This window comes from Medicago sativa, chromosome 4, assembly GCF_051527215.1.
Source record: "Medicago sativa cultivar Bolivia chromosome 4, Bolivia_mono, whole genome shotgun sequence".
In the NCBI taxonomy this organism is placed as follows: Eukaryota; Viridiplantae; Streptophyta; class Magnoliopsida; order Fabales; family Fabaceae; genus Medicago; species Medicago sativa.
This window is the reverse complement of record NC_140752.1, coordinates 83,079,766-83,095,040: the sequence shown is the minus strand read 5'-3', so window position 1 is coordinate 83,095,040 and position 15,275 is coordinate 83,079,766. Positions and strand designations below refer to the sequence as shown.

The window sequence follows — 15,275 nt, the reverse complement described above, 5'->3', positions numbered from 1 at the left end:
GATGTTGTGTATATGATGCTGCAAATTTATAAACGAGTTTGTAGTTTGTACTAGTAGCAGTGTATAGAAATAGATTGACTGAAGTGTGCTAAATCAACTATAGTAAACTAGTCGGGCAAAATTTACATCCATGTTGTCATCTATAAGAAACATGTTTTAATCCTTAAAAAACATGTCTTAGTTCGTAAAGTCTAACTCAATTGACAATTGAGTAGAAATTTTCCTTTTTAAGAAAGATAAATAGGGTGTCCGGGGTTCGAACTCCGGTCCCTGCATATATTATGCATTGTCTCTGTCAACTGAGTTCACGGAAACATATAATATTAATTACTTTGTCTACATAAACATGCTTCCTATTTCAGGTAGTGCTAGTGCAAATAAAAAAAATTCCTATTTCAGGTAGTGCTAGTGCAAATAAAAAGAAAATGTTTCATATTCCATTTTTTTTTTCTTTTCTAAACGTACATGTTTCATATTTCATATTAGTTATTGTTGAAACGTCATAATCCAATCTATTCCAATCCAATTCAATTCAGAAAAAGGAAATAAATGTGTTTGTGATGTTTGATAATTTTGTCCGCCTCTTTAATCAACATCACAATATTTAGTACTGACAATGGGTAATTAACTGCAAATATTTTGAGATCATATGTACCATATTTCATGTTTTATTCCATAATGTCTAGCTCAACCGACCGGTAATGGAATTATATTATTAGGTTGGACGTTAATAGTAGGTTCTTACAGTTGTGTACGTGAGTTTTAGATGACATGTATTACTTGATTTACATAAACATGTTTCATGTTTTAAGGTGGTATTGGTGCAACAAAAATAATCATATTAATTATTGTCACAGCAGCATAATCATATTCAAAGAAAAGAAAATGTGTTAATGATGTTTGATAAGCTTGTTTGTCTCTCTAATCAACATGACTATAGTATGACATTGGTGTGGAGTTGGATTTCGCCTCCCCACCCTGATTCTCGCGGAAGAAAAAAAAAACACATTTACATTTGTTTCATGTCATTGTTCGAATTTAGATTCTCCTTTGTCTCTTCAGGAAGTCAGTTTTCCCCTCTCTTTCTTTAACCATATATATATATATATATATATATATATATATATATATATATATATATATATATATATATATATATATATATATATATATATAATATAATTAAAAATAATTATATAATTAAAAAATCATATTTATTTTAATAATATAATAAATAACTATCATTTAATTTTTTTTTGCTAAAAAACTATTTTTTTTTGAAAAAATAAAAAATTATTATATTAATAGATAATTGCTGAAGATGTATATGAGCGTAGAGGCACACCATTTTTCGTCGGTTATGTTATGCTACAAATTTATAAAAGAATTTTTTTTCTTTCTTTGGTAGGATTATAAGAAAATTATAGTTGTGGGGAATAGATTAACTAAAGTGTACTAATTAAATCTACTAAGGGAGGAAGGGATATGAGTTGTTTTCAACTTTAATTCAAATAAAAAATAATTTTCTTTAAACTTAAAGGTAACCAAATCAAATCATTGTGATTTGGTTTTTGATAGGGTTAGTTAACAACATATTGTTCAATGTGAGTGGACATTGTTATTTTGCTTTAAAGAGCTAATAATTGCCATGTGATTGTGGCCATGATGATGATGTACATATGCAGGAGCTGATACCGTATATTTTTGGGGCCAAAGGTTTTCATGTCCTATAGTGAATCATGTATCTGTACTTGAGAACTAAAATCCTTTTTATAATGGCTTTTGTCCGTGACCACGCAAATAAATTTATGCACGTATATATTTGGTAGCATCATTTTGTTTCTGTTTCTATAATTTGCAATTCACGTTCGTCCAAAGAAAAATCTGCGGTCCTACTTTGTGCAGATTAGCTGATGCTGAAGAAATTGGAAGAAGCAGAAGAAGGCGAAGAATTAAGACGAAGGACCAAGATTAGATCCCTAATTATGACTCATCAAGTTCGCTCGAATGTCCCCTAGAGGTTAGATTAAAATGAACGGAAATGTCGAATACAACGAAGTTTTATTTCGCGAATGCATAGCAAATACTCCTGATTGGCTGCTTATCACCCTCTGGCCCACGTTTTAGCCACAAAACCAGGAATTGCAACCGTTATCCTGTTCTTCAAATCAAACACGTAAGCTTCTTGAAATTTCAAGATCGCTTTAAATAGCATCACTCTAAAATGAATGTGAACGACTTTTCTTTTGGTAATCATGGTTTTGGCAGTCTCTTGAGAAACACTGGAGTAATTTGGATTTATGACTTTTCTAGATCTTGTGGTAGACGTTTATTTAAACTTTTAGCTATTTAAAGTGGCCTTATGCTAGCCTGAGATCTTGGTTATCAGTCTATCAACATAAAATATGACTCTCAATCAGCTTTGGATTTGATTTCTGGTATTGGGCAGAATGATTTTCGTCCACTCAAAATTTTATTTTTTCTCATTCTCTTTCTTGAAGATGTGAATTTCTTTGGATATTATTCTATTTGTGAATACCTCTAAGCTGTTTAGGTAGATAATTTTCTTGTCCTTTATTTGTCCTTTTAATTAAAAAAATTAAAATAAATTAAAGGGCTAAATGTATAATTTTGACACACACATATATCTTTTTCTTATAAAAAGAAGTGGTTGTGGATCCTTGCTAAAGTGCATGGAGACCATTTTAAAAGTTGCATAAAGAAAGCGGATGATCAATCGGTTAAATTATTAATTTAACTGCAATTAATTTGGGATCATGTTTCATATTTCATGGTGTCGTGTTTCAAACACATTCGCTTTATCAACAATTGACTAGTCTAAGTAGTAAGGAACTCAAGCTCTTTGATCAAGTGATCTGAAGTTTGATTTCTTGCTCTTACATATAGAAAATATCTTATTAGAAAGGAGAATCCACATATACCTTATAGAAACTCTAACAGATATTAGTCATTGTTAAGTTGAAAATTTCATACCAATATCGTTGTAAATTAAAAAAGTATCCTTTTATCGACCCAAAATATATATTGTGCTTAGTCCAAGTGATTAGCCGTATGATTTTTCTATATAATCAACTGCATCGCACTATGAATCGGAATGTATGATTGCCACTATGACATTATGTAAAAGTTGAAGAAAATGATAGACAGACTTAATTTAGGGGCTAAAAATTTGGTCAAACCTTCATGTTAAGAGGGCCGAAGAAACTCCATGAGTAAAGGGTCCATTTTCACATAGGCCCTCAAAGTAGAAAAGCCTCTGAACAATGATATTTGAACAACTATTTGAGACAATTTTTGTGACAAGTTCTTTTTTCTCTTTTTTCATTAGTCAAAAAAAATGGAGAGAGAAAAAGGTAGAGAGAATAAAAGCATAATGTTTAATTTTTCTAACTCAAAAACAAGGCAAACATTGAAAGGAAAGGAAAGACAAAAGAGGATTCAAGAACAAAAAAGAGGATTCAAACACATATTTTGTCACTGAATAACGAAAAGAAATACTACATATTTTGTCATTTTCATAATATTATAATGGAAGGAAAGACAAAAGTGGATTTAGGCATGGTAATGGGGCGGGGTGGGGACGGGTTTTACCTTCCCATCCCCATACCCTATTCTCATATACTTACCCGTTACCCTACTCATACTCAACGGGGATGAGAAATCGAACCTCATCCCCGTCCCCGACGGGTTCGGGGATCCCATCCCCATCCCCGTACCCGCAGTGAATTATTTTTTAATAAAAAAAAGTTTTTTTTTTCCAACCCCAATGACAATTTTGTAAAGCATTATGTTCCCTTTAACATTTCCTTAACATAATGATTTGGTTGCTCCTTTAAAAATCAAAAGCAATTTTTATAACATGGGAATTATTAAACTAAATTACATATCATGATCTAGGATTGTGTTTCTATTTATATAAAAAGGGGTAAAAAATAATTTTTTACATTTGGGACGGGTATGGGTATGGGTTCGGGGTGGGTACATATAACCCCGTTACCCATCCCATACCCGTGTTTTGAAATCGGGAAAAACCCAAACCCATACCCAAACACAGTTAAAGCGGGGAAAACCCGTCAAATCGGTGTGGGTTTGGGCGGGTACCCATGGGGACGAGTATTGTTGCCATGTCTAAGTGGATTCAAGAACAAATCGCGTGGATTCCATACTATGGTAATTTATTGTTTAATTAATACATGTTTCACACAATATTGACTATTGATTACTATTGTTAATTGTACCCAACAGAAAGATCCGGAATTCCGGATCCTCGACAGCTAATATGATTCTTAATTTTGTTTTTGTCTACTTGCTGTAGCTTCTTGATTATTATAATGGAGTCATTTTCATAATATTTTAAAGTTTCCCAACATCACATTCTATTAGATACTCCCTCTGGTCACTATTATAAGCAAATTTCTACTTTTTAGTCTATAATATAGACCACATACATCATTTATTGAATGAACCTAAAAAGTCAAAATTTGCTTATAATAGTGACCGGAGGGAGTACTACAGTCGTGTCATTAAAGCTTTTCGGTAATTGAAACTTGTAAAATTAAATTTAAAGAGAAGCCATAATATTATCCTTTGATAATTCATGATGAATGAAAGTGGTTGATGGCAGCAACAAGTATGATGTTTTTCGCTAGTAGTCTCTATCATGCTCTGCTCAACAAGAGAATCAAGATCTTCTCCGATGAAGATAATGAATTAAACAATCATGAGAACCGTACGTCTAATTATGGCAATTCAGGAATCAAGGATTTCAATTGTTATTCTCTCCAGAGACTATCCATCCTCCCCACATTGTCTGGATGAACTTGTGAACATCCTTGAGTGGATGAAGATGAAAAACCAAGTTGTTTGGCCAATCTTTTACGAAGTGAATTCCTGGGAGGCAAGGCATCAAAGAGGCCAGTATGAGTATGACCATGCCATGTCGAGGTGTCATTAAAAAAATATGTTTAATTTTTTTAATAAGAAAAAGATATGCATAGTTTGTTACAATATAAAGGTGCAAAATATATAAGTATAATTTTGTTTAGGTAGCTATACTTGTACTTTTAATTGAAATCAAGATTTTATAAAAATAAGTATATGCATTATGCAACACTAAAAATAAAATAAATTATACGCATTAGTGTAATAAAAAAATTGACAGACAGACATAAAGTAATACTCTAAACGCTAATTGTGTGTGTATATATTTGCGAGCTTGAAGAATGAAAATAAAAATATTTGTCAGATTGTGATGATTAAACGATATTGAAATTTAATATATAAGTAATAAAAAATAATAAAATTCATTAAAAAAAATTAAATGGACCGGTTCAAATAAATAAAATAAAATAAAATGGAAGAAAAAAAGCAAATTGAAATATAATATTAAAAAATAAAGAAAAGGTTGTCAGTGTGAGTTGAAGAGAGATGCTTGTGAAATAAATTGCCGAGAAGTAGTTTTTTGAAGTAGTATTCAACAACTTTTGGTTAAAGCTCATTCCATTCAATTTTATGCATTCTAAAAAAAGTACTTTTTTTAGAAGGTACTTTATTGATAATATGTTTGGCCTAACTTCTCCTTAAAAATGTAGAGAAACTGAAAAAAAAAGTCGGGTCAAACGGTACCTTATTTAGGAAGTTATTTGGTGCATAATATATTGACTTGTCATTGTATTTTTTTCAATTCCTACCACTTCATACAAGTTTTCTATTGTTTAGTTACACGTTTGATCTCAATCAATATGCCAAAGTTTGTTTTCTATTGTAGTAGGCTTAATTTTTCAATTACACCATCCAAACATACTCTCGGATAAAACCAAGGTGAAGTGCAGTGATATGATCAAATATCAATAGGCTAACAAAATCTATATTCAAGTAAACTCAATCTATTTCTAATGAAAATAGTCGGAGGAATGTTATCCGACCGATGATAAATGTCCATTTGCAGGCCAAAATTGACAAGCCTATCAGCACATTGCTTTACTTCTCTTGAATCGTGAGATATAATAAACTGCATACTATTAGCAATAAACATACAATTGAGCCAAGTGTTTCCAAAGTTTCAAGGAACTGTAGAGCGAGATTTGTAGGCCATATATAGTCACCAATTGTAAGTATGTTTCAATCCACAGACAATGTCAATATTTTTCGTGAGCAAACTCAATTGCCAGCATAACACCCATCAATTCAGCATAGAAAACATTATATTATTGACATCTAGATTGCAAGCAAATCAACCAAGCTAAGATGCATACCCGCTCACCCACCTAGATTGCAAGCAAACTCAATTGCTAGCATAACACCCATGGCGAACTTTTATTTATTAAAAAACAATACACAAATAAAAGAAAAATAACAAAGATTTCTTTATGTCCCTTTGAACACATGAGAGAAGGTATACTCTGTTCATTTCTGAAGAAATTTAGAGGATCCACTTTTGTCTTCACTTTTACCAATCTTTTGAAGTTGTTCTTAAAGTACTTAACACCCCAAATACTAGCTTGTTTGTAGCTTGTGTATCCATTAATGTTATTCACACCAATATCAAGGTCGCTATAATTAATATATGCAGCTCTTGGTGACTTTGAAACAAAAGGTTCCATATAACTATACAGTTTTCCAATCCAATTCATTTTTATTTTTTCCACCTCATCACTTTCTTGATGCCAATAAACCGAGTACAGGATTTGGTATAAATTTCCATATCTATGTGGAAATGGAATTTCAGACTCTGAAATATTATCCATTATGCCACCATAAGGAAGAAATATCACCGTGGCATCTTTGGCACCATCTTCTTGAAACATAGGCCATATTCTTTCTAATCCAATTTCAGGAATGGGAAATTTGACAAAATCAGATTTTACTTTGTAAATATCCTTTGCAGCTAGTGTTCTGTTGAGCAACGTTTCAAGTGATTCGTCTTTCGGAAACCCATAAAGGTAAAGAACCGATTCAACCCAACTCATCTCAACACAATCTTCTCTAACCAAACCAAGCTCAGGAAACTTCTCTTGCATCAAGTGTATGAGCTTATCTACACCTCCAAGAAACAAGGCTTGAAATATAGCTTGTACTGTTGACTTTGACTTACCTTTTATACTTGAATTTACCCTTTGTAAGATAACAGTAATTTCTAAGTTTTCATCAATTCTACTTGTCAAAAACTGCCACTTGTGAATAAGCTTTGTTGCATTTTGTTCCAATGTTTTTGGAACATTAAAGACTGTCACAATTGATGGAACTTGAACAAGTTTAATCTTCCATGAAATTATGACTCCAAAACTTGCTCCTCCACCACCTCTAATAGCCCAAAACAAATCTTCACCCATTGCTTCTCTGCCAAGAAACCTACCCTTCACATCAATTATGTGAGCATCAATTATATTATCAGCTGCAAGACCGAATTTACGAACCAAGGTTCCATAGCCGCCGCCACTGATGTGTCCACCAACACCTATAGTAGGACATTCACCACCCGGAAAACCAAGATTTTGGTTTTTTTGGTAAATTGTGTAGTAAAGTTCACCAATTGTTACACCAGATTGAACCCAAGCTGTCCTGTTTTCTACATCTACTTCAATTTCTCTGAAGTTTGTGAGATCAAGGATGATAAATGGGACTTCAGAAACATAGGACCGACCCTCAAAGTCATGGCCACCGCTTCGGATTCGAATCTGCAGGCTGTGAATTTGGGAACATATTATGGTTGTTTGAATTTGGGAAATCTGTTTAGGTGTGATAATAACAAGAGGTTTAGGTGTTGTGTTGGATGCAAATCTGAGATTTTGAGTTGTAAATTGGAGTATTGATGTGTAAGAGGAATTGGCTTTGGTCTACACAACTTCAGAGATTGAAGTTGAGTTATGTGAATAACTATAGAGGCACTGAATGAAATTTTCTTCATGTGTACGAGTATCAATTGCAGAAGATGTATATGAAAATAAGAGAGTAATTAGTACAATAGTAAAATATAAGTTTAGAGGCATCATTTTTTTGTTAGTGATGTTGTTTGTTAGTGATGTTGTGTATATGATGCTGCAAATCTATAAACGAGTTTGTAGTTTAGAGGTATAAAGAAAGTGGACTGCATCAATTATTTTGGGATCATATGTTTCATCCATGTTGTCATCTATAAGAAACATGTTTTAATCCTTAAAAAACATGTTTTAGTTTGTAAAGTTTAACTCAACTGACAATATCGATAATATTGAGTTGGACACCTTCACTTAGAACATCGCAATTATGTTGTAAATATCATATGGTATTTATTACTTTGTCTACATAAACATGTTTCCTATTTCAGGCAGTGCTAGTGCAAATAAAAGAAATATGTTTCATATTCCATATTTTTTTCTTCCTTTCTAAACGCACATGTTTCATATTTCATATTAGTTATTGTTTTATAATGTTAAATCCCCGTATAGGTTGTACCTGGGTCAGGTTTAATGTTCCTCCGGTCTTTGTATCTCTTTATTTTTAATTTAACTTTCTTTTAACTAAAAAAAAAAAATCCAATCCGAAATAAATGTGTTTGTGATGTTTGATAATTTTTTCCGCCTCTTTAATCAACATCACTATATATAGTACGACAACGGTGTTATAATAAGAGACAAATGGGTAATTAACTGCAATTATTTTGAGATCATATGTTCCATATTTATTTATGTTGTCATCTATAAGAAACATTTTTATTCCATAATGTCTTAGCTCAGTTGGTAATGGAATTATATTATTAGGTTGGATGTTAGTAGTCAGGTTCTTGCAGTTATGTATGTGAGTTTTAGATGGCACGTATTACTTCGTTTACATAAACATGTTTCATATTTAAGGTGGTACTAGTGCAAAAAAAAAAAGTTTAATATTTCATATTAATCATTGTTACAACATCATAAACAAATACAGAGAAAAGGAAATGTGTTAACAATGTTTGATAAGCTTGTTTGTCTCTTTAATCAACATGACTATAATACGACAGTGTGGGGCTGGATTTCACCGGCCCACCTCGATTCCCCGGGAAAAAACCACATCAACGTTTGTTTCATGTCAAGGTTTGAATTTGGATTATCCCTCGTCTCTAGGTGCAAGTTAGCAAGCTGCACTCACTTATAATTTACTAAAACACCCTTTTGTTTATATTCTAATTAATTTTAATTAGAAGGGCAATTTTGTAACTAGCTTAAAAAAAATCCTTAAAAAAAGAAACAAAAAAAAACAATGACATGCTTAAGGTACAAAACATGTAATAAAGACAATCTTTTATGTAAACAATATTTGGAATGATGAAAGTGGGTGTAAATTAGTGAAGGTTGCTAACTTGCATCTTAATAATACTTATAAAAATGAGTGTAAATAATCAAATGGGTGTAGGCTGCTAACTTGCACCTTAATAATTTTAGGTGGATGTAGCTTGCTAACTTGCACCTTAGTGTTTTTAGGTGGGTGTAAGTTAGCAGCCCCCTATATATATATATATATATATATATATATATATATATATATATATATATATATATATATAATAAAAAAATCATATTTATAATAATAATATGATAAATCCTTCAAAAAAATAATAACATGATAAATAACTATTATTATTAAACAACAATTAATAATTATATATTAATATCCTTCGAAAAAAATTATATATTAATAAATTATTATTATTATTATTATTATTATTATTATTATTATTATTATTATTATTATTATTATTATTATTATTATCTTCATGAGTATATAAATATTAGTATCAATTGCTGAAGATGCAAGTGAAAATAAAACAGCATCATAAGTACTATAAAAAATAAAAATAAAAGTACTATAGTTCCTTTCTTTCAAAAAAAAAAATTACAATATTTTCTTCATTTGTAAAAAAAAGTAGAATAGTTCCTTAAAAAAAAGTACAATAGTTAAATATGAGCGTAGAGGCACCATTTTTCGTCGGTTATGTTCTGCGTATGATGCATTGATGCTACAGATTTATAAAAGAATTTCTTTTTTTTTGGTAGGGATTATAAAAGAATTTCTAGTTGTGGGGAATAGATTAACTAAAGTGTGCTAATTAAATCTATTAATATACTATGGGAGACAAGTTAGGCATGGGTGGGCGTGAGTTGTTTTCAACTTTAATTCAAATAAAAAATAAAATTCTTTAAACTTAATTGTAACCAAATCAAATCACTTGTGATTTAGTTTTTGATTGGGTTAGGTTACAACATTTTGTTCATTGTGAGTGGAAATTGTTATTTTGCTTTAAAGAGCTAATAATTGCCATGTGATTGTGGCCATGATGATGATGTTCATATGCAGGAGCTGATACCGTATATTTTTGGGGCCAAAGGTTTTCAATTATCATGTCCTATAGTGAAACGTGTTTCTGTACTTGAGAACTAAAATCTTTTTATAATGTATTTTTGTCCGTGATCACGCAACTACCAAATATGCACGTACATATTTGGTAGTATCCTTTTGTTTCTGTTTCTATAATTTGTAGTTCATGTTTGTCCAAAGAAAATTTTGCGGTCCTGCTTTGTGCAGATTAGCTGATGCAGAAGAAATTGGAAGAAATAGAAGGTGAAGAATTAAGAGGAACGAAGATGATTAGAACCCTAATTTGGAGATGAAGAAAGAAAATGAGATTTGTTGAATCACAATGACTCACAATTAATGTCACTTAGAGAGATCTATAAAAAATAGTGATTATGAGACGAAAGACACTTGGGCTTAGTTAATAGTATGTATATTCGCTTGTCATTATTTTATAGTCTGTGCGCTCGGTTTCACTAACAAATATCATATGGCTCATCAAGTTCGTTCGAATGTTTCCTGAATGTTATGTTAAAGTGAATATGAACGACTCTTCTTTTGGTAATGATGGTTTTGAAGGTCTCTTGATAAACAATAGAGTAATTTGGATTTGTGACTTTTCTAGATTTTGTGGTATATCTTCAAATTTATTGGTTAAACTTTCGACTATTTGAAGTGGACTTCTGTTAATCTAGGATCTTGGTTATCAGTCTATCCACATAAAATATGACTCTCAGTCAACTTTGGATTTGATTTCTGATACCAGACATAATGATTTTCATCCACTCATAACTTTTCCTTTTTTCATTAGAAAGCTCTCTTCTCTTCCTTGAAGATGTGAATTTCTTCAATTGAATATTGAGGAAATAGTCACTTTAGTCCCTGAACGAGGAACGAATAGTCACAATAGTCCCTCAATGCATCAAAATTTCAAAATAGTCCCTGATTGTACATTTTGTTAGTCAAAATAGTCCTTCATATTAAAATATTTCGTTAATATTGTCATATTAGTCCTTCAATAGACTTACTTATTATCATATTAGTCCTTATATGTACTTACTTATTGTCATTTTAGTCCCTATATAAAAAGAGTTATTGTGAGTATTAAGAGATTATTTAAGCGTTAGGGACTATTTTGACTAACAAAGTGGACAATCAGGGACTATTTTAGAATTTTGATACATTGAAGGACTATTATGACTACTTGCTACACATTCAGGGACCAAAGTGACTATTACCCCATTGAATATTACCCTATTTGTGGATATCTCTAGGGTGTTTAGGTAGATCATTTCTTTAGTTTGTTTTTCTTGTCCTTTTAATAAAAAAATAAAAATAGGTCAAAGGGTTAAATGTAAAATTTTGACACACAAATATCTTTTTCTTATAAAAAGAAGTGGTTGTAGATACCTGCTAAAAGTTTCATAAAGAAAGTGCATGATCAATTAGTTAAATTATTAATTTAACTGCAATTAGTTTCAGATCATGTTCATATTTTATGTTGTTGTTTATCAGACACATCCAATTTTTCAACAATTGACTAGTCTAAATAGTAAGAGATTTGAGCTCTTTAATCAAGTAATCAAAAGTTTAATTTATGGCTCTTACGTACAGAGAATATATGATTGTTGAGGAGAATTAACATATGTCTTACAGAAACTCTGCACGATGTTAGTCATTACTAAGTTAGAAAGTTCATACCAATATCATTGCAAACTAAAAAAAATCCCTTTATCTACCCAAAAATATATATATTGCTTAGTCCAAGTGATTAGCCATGTGATTTTTCTATATAATCAACTGCATCGCACTATGTAATGGGAATGTATGGCTGCCACTATGGCATTATGTAAAAGTTGAAGAAAATGACAGACGTACTTAATTTAGGGGCTAAAAATTTGGTCAAACCTATATGTTAAGAGGGTTTAAAAAACTCCAAGAGTAAAGGGTCCATTTTCACATAGGCCTAAAAAACCTCTAATTTAAAACTAGCCTCAACTCAACCTTTATCTGATCAATTTTTTTCTCAAACGGTGGGACAAAATATATGCGACTTAATGGACTCAATAAAGGAATTTTTTTAACTTGAGGGCAGGGGCGGAGCCAGGTTTTACACATCTGGGGAACCAAGTCTTAGTAGGTATAATTTAATAAAGAAACAATATATATATATATATATATATATATATATATAAGTTTCAATTTTTAAATTAAATTTAGAGAAAGTAGAATATTTCACAGGGTTTTCAATTTAAAAATAGTGCAAATAAATATAAATATATCAATCCAAAAGGAAAATTCTTTAAAGAAATCAATATATGAATAATGGTTGTTTTTATACAAAAAAAAAAATTAAACTGGATTAATATTAAATAAAGCAAGCACAACACTACACAGCACGGGCAGAATGATGAAACAAGAAAGTTTATTGGACACTGCTGATACTAGTAACAATGAGATTAGTCTAATAATATGGATTAAATAAAGAAAGAAAGAAAGAGAGAGCTAAGCTAACATGCAGATGATGATTTGTTCCAATAGGTAAGCAAAAGGGAACAAGAAGAAGAAACAATATTAAGGGGGGCCATATTCTTGACTATGTCAAAATAGAATCATATAATAATGTATACTAGTAGTATAATATTTTTTTTTAGTAAAGTGGGGGGACCATGGCTACCCCTGACCCCATGGTGCCTCCGCCACTGCTTGAGGGTATTTTGACAACTCTACCATTATTTTCATCGGTGATATTTTTTTTATCAAAATGGTATACTTTGTCAATTTTATATTTAATAATCGGTGTATCTTAAAATAAAACTTAGGATAAGTTGTAGATGCTACCAACAACTTGCCCATTTTTTCCTTCTAATTTTTAACATAGTTATGGATGGTTGCCACAACTTTTCGAAAGAAAACAAAAACGGGAGGATATTCTAATGTCTAAAAGAGAATTAGAAAGAAGCTAAATTTTCTTAATGTTTAGCTCAATTTAGCTAAACTAATTTAGCTATTTTAATAAAAAATTATGAATTCTTAAAAAGTGTCATTAGTACACTTGTGAGTAAGACTCTTTGGTTAAATACGGGTCAATCCGAATGAACCCGACCAACCCGATATAAATTTAGACATTCGGTTCGGGTTAAAACGGGTTACGGGTTGATCGGGTGAATTTTACGGGTTATTATAGGTATATTCAGTTCGGTTCGGGTGGCCATTGTGGACCCGTTGGAACCCAAACTAACCCGAGTAACCCGAATGAACCATTATTACTACTACTATTAGTATTATTATTATTATTATTAGTTGTTAAAAAAATATTATTATTATTAGTCTTCCAAAAAATATTATTATTATTATTATTAATCTTAGTAGTAATTTTTCCAGGCTTGGTCTTAAATTGTAAGATGGGCTCTATTCCGTTTGTGTATCTGGGGCTGCCCATTGGGGGAAATCCGCGAAGGTTGGCTTTTTGGGAACCGCTTCTGTACCGTATCAAGTCTAGACTGTCAAGCTGGAACTCCAAACATTTATCCTTTGGTGGTCGCCTGGTTTTATTGAAGTCTGTCTTGTCATCTATTCCTGTTTATGCGCTTTCCTTTTTCAGAGCTCCTGCAGGTATCATCTCCTCTATTGAATCTATTTTAAAATTTTTTTTGGGGGGGGGGGGGGGGGGTGAGGACCACAGGAAAATATCATGGGTTGACTGGGACACCATTTGTGGGAGTAAGGAGGTTGGTGGTTTGGGGGTAAGGAGAATTAGGGAGTTTAATGTAGCTTTATTAGGGAAGTGGTGTTGGCGGATGTTAGTGGAGCGGGATAGTTTGTGGTTTAAGGTGTTGTCGGCTAGGTATGGCTTGATAGATGGGAGATTGAGGGGAGGGGGCGTCTAGCTTCCATGTGGTGGCGTGATTTAGAGGTGTTGCGTAGGGAGGAGTGGTTTACGGGCAGCGTCGATTGTTTTGTTGGGAATGGGATAGATACGTTGTTTTGGTCGGATGTTTGGGTAGGTGACGTGTCATTTCGAGTCAGGTTTCCTAGATTATATGACCTGTCGATGTTTAAGGAGGCGTCAGTGGCGGATATGTGTCAGTTACGTTGGGGAGATGACGGTCAGGTGAGTTTGTGGAGGAGGGAGTTGTTTGTGTGGGAGGAGGAGTTGGTGGGGGAACTTAAATCATTACTTCGAATGGTGGTTTTGCAGGTTGACAAAGAAGACAGGTGGCTGTGGAATTTAGAAACATCTCATGTTTATTCAGTTCAAAGTGCATATAAGTTGCTTACTACTCAGCCTCCGACTGCTAGTGTGGTGTATGTTTCTTCTCTTTGGAATAAAGACATCCCTTTAAAGGTTGTTTTGTTTGCTTGGCGTCTGTTTCGTGACAGGTTACCATCGAAGAACAATCTTTTTCGCCGTGGGGTGATTACTAATGATGCCCTTTTGTGTGTTTCTGGTTGTGGTATTGAGGAGACTTCTGAACATTTATTTTTACATTGTAATATCTTCGGTTCTATTTGGCATCATATCTTTAATTGGCTGAATGTATCGTCAGTTACTCCTTCTGCGGTAGGGGATCATTTTATTCAGTTTACAGCTCTTGGTGTTCTAGCAAAGGCGCGTCAATCCATTTTACAGGTTATTTAGTTTGCAACAACGTGGGAGATTTGGAAAGAAAGAAACAATAGGCTCTTCAACGGAAACCAATGTTCAATTTTGCAGGTGGTTGATAAAATCAAGTCGCTTTCTTATTTCTGGTTGAAGGCGAAGTTTCCATCGCTTCAGCTAAATTATCATGGATGGTGGCTTTCACCCTTCACTATTTTGGGCATTGGTTAATTTTTGTCTGTTTCTTTCTGTCGCCGCTTTAGTTTGGTGACCTTTGTAAATATTGTATAAACCCTGTTTCTCCTGGCATGTCTTATGCTAGGAAGGACTTTTTGTGGTGGTA

The 15,275-nt window shown here is 32.4% G+C and overlaps 2 pseudogenes; one reads left to right on the top strand and one right to left on the bottom strand.

The window, feature by feature from the left end:
• Nucleotides 1–6,206: 6,206 nt before the first annotated feature.
• LOC146932783 (tetrahydroberberine oxidase pseudogene) lies at nt 6,207–8,118 on the bottom strand (annotated as a pseudogene).
• A 5,889-nt stretch (nt 8,119–14,007) lies between these two features.
• Nucleotides 14,008–15,275, top strand: LOC146932782 (uncharacterized; annotated as a pseudogene).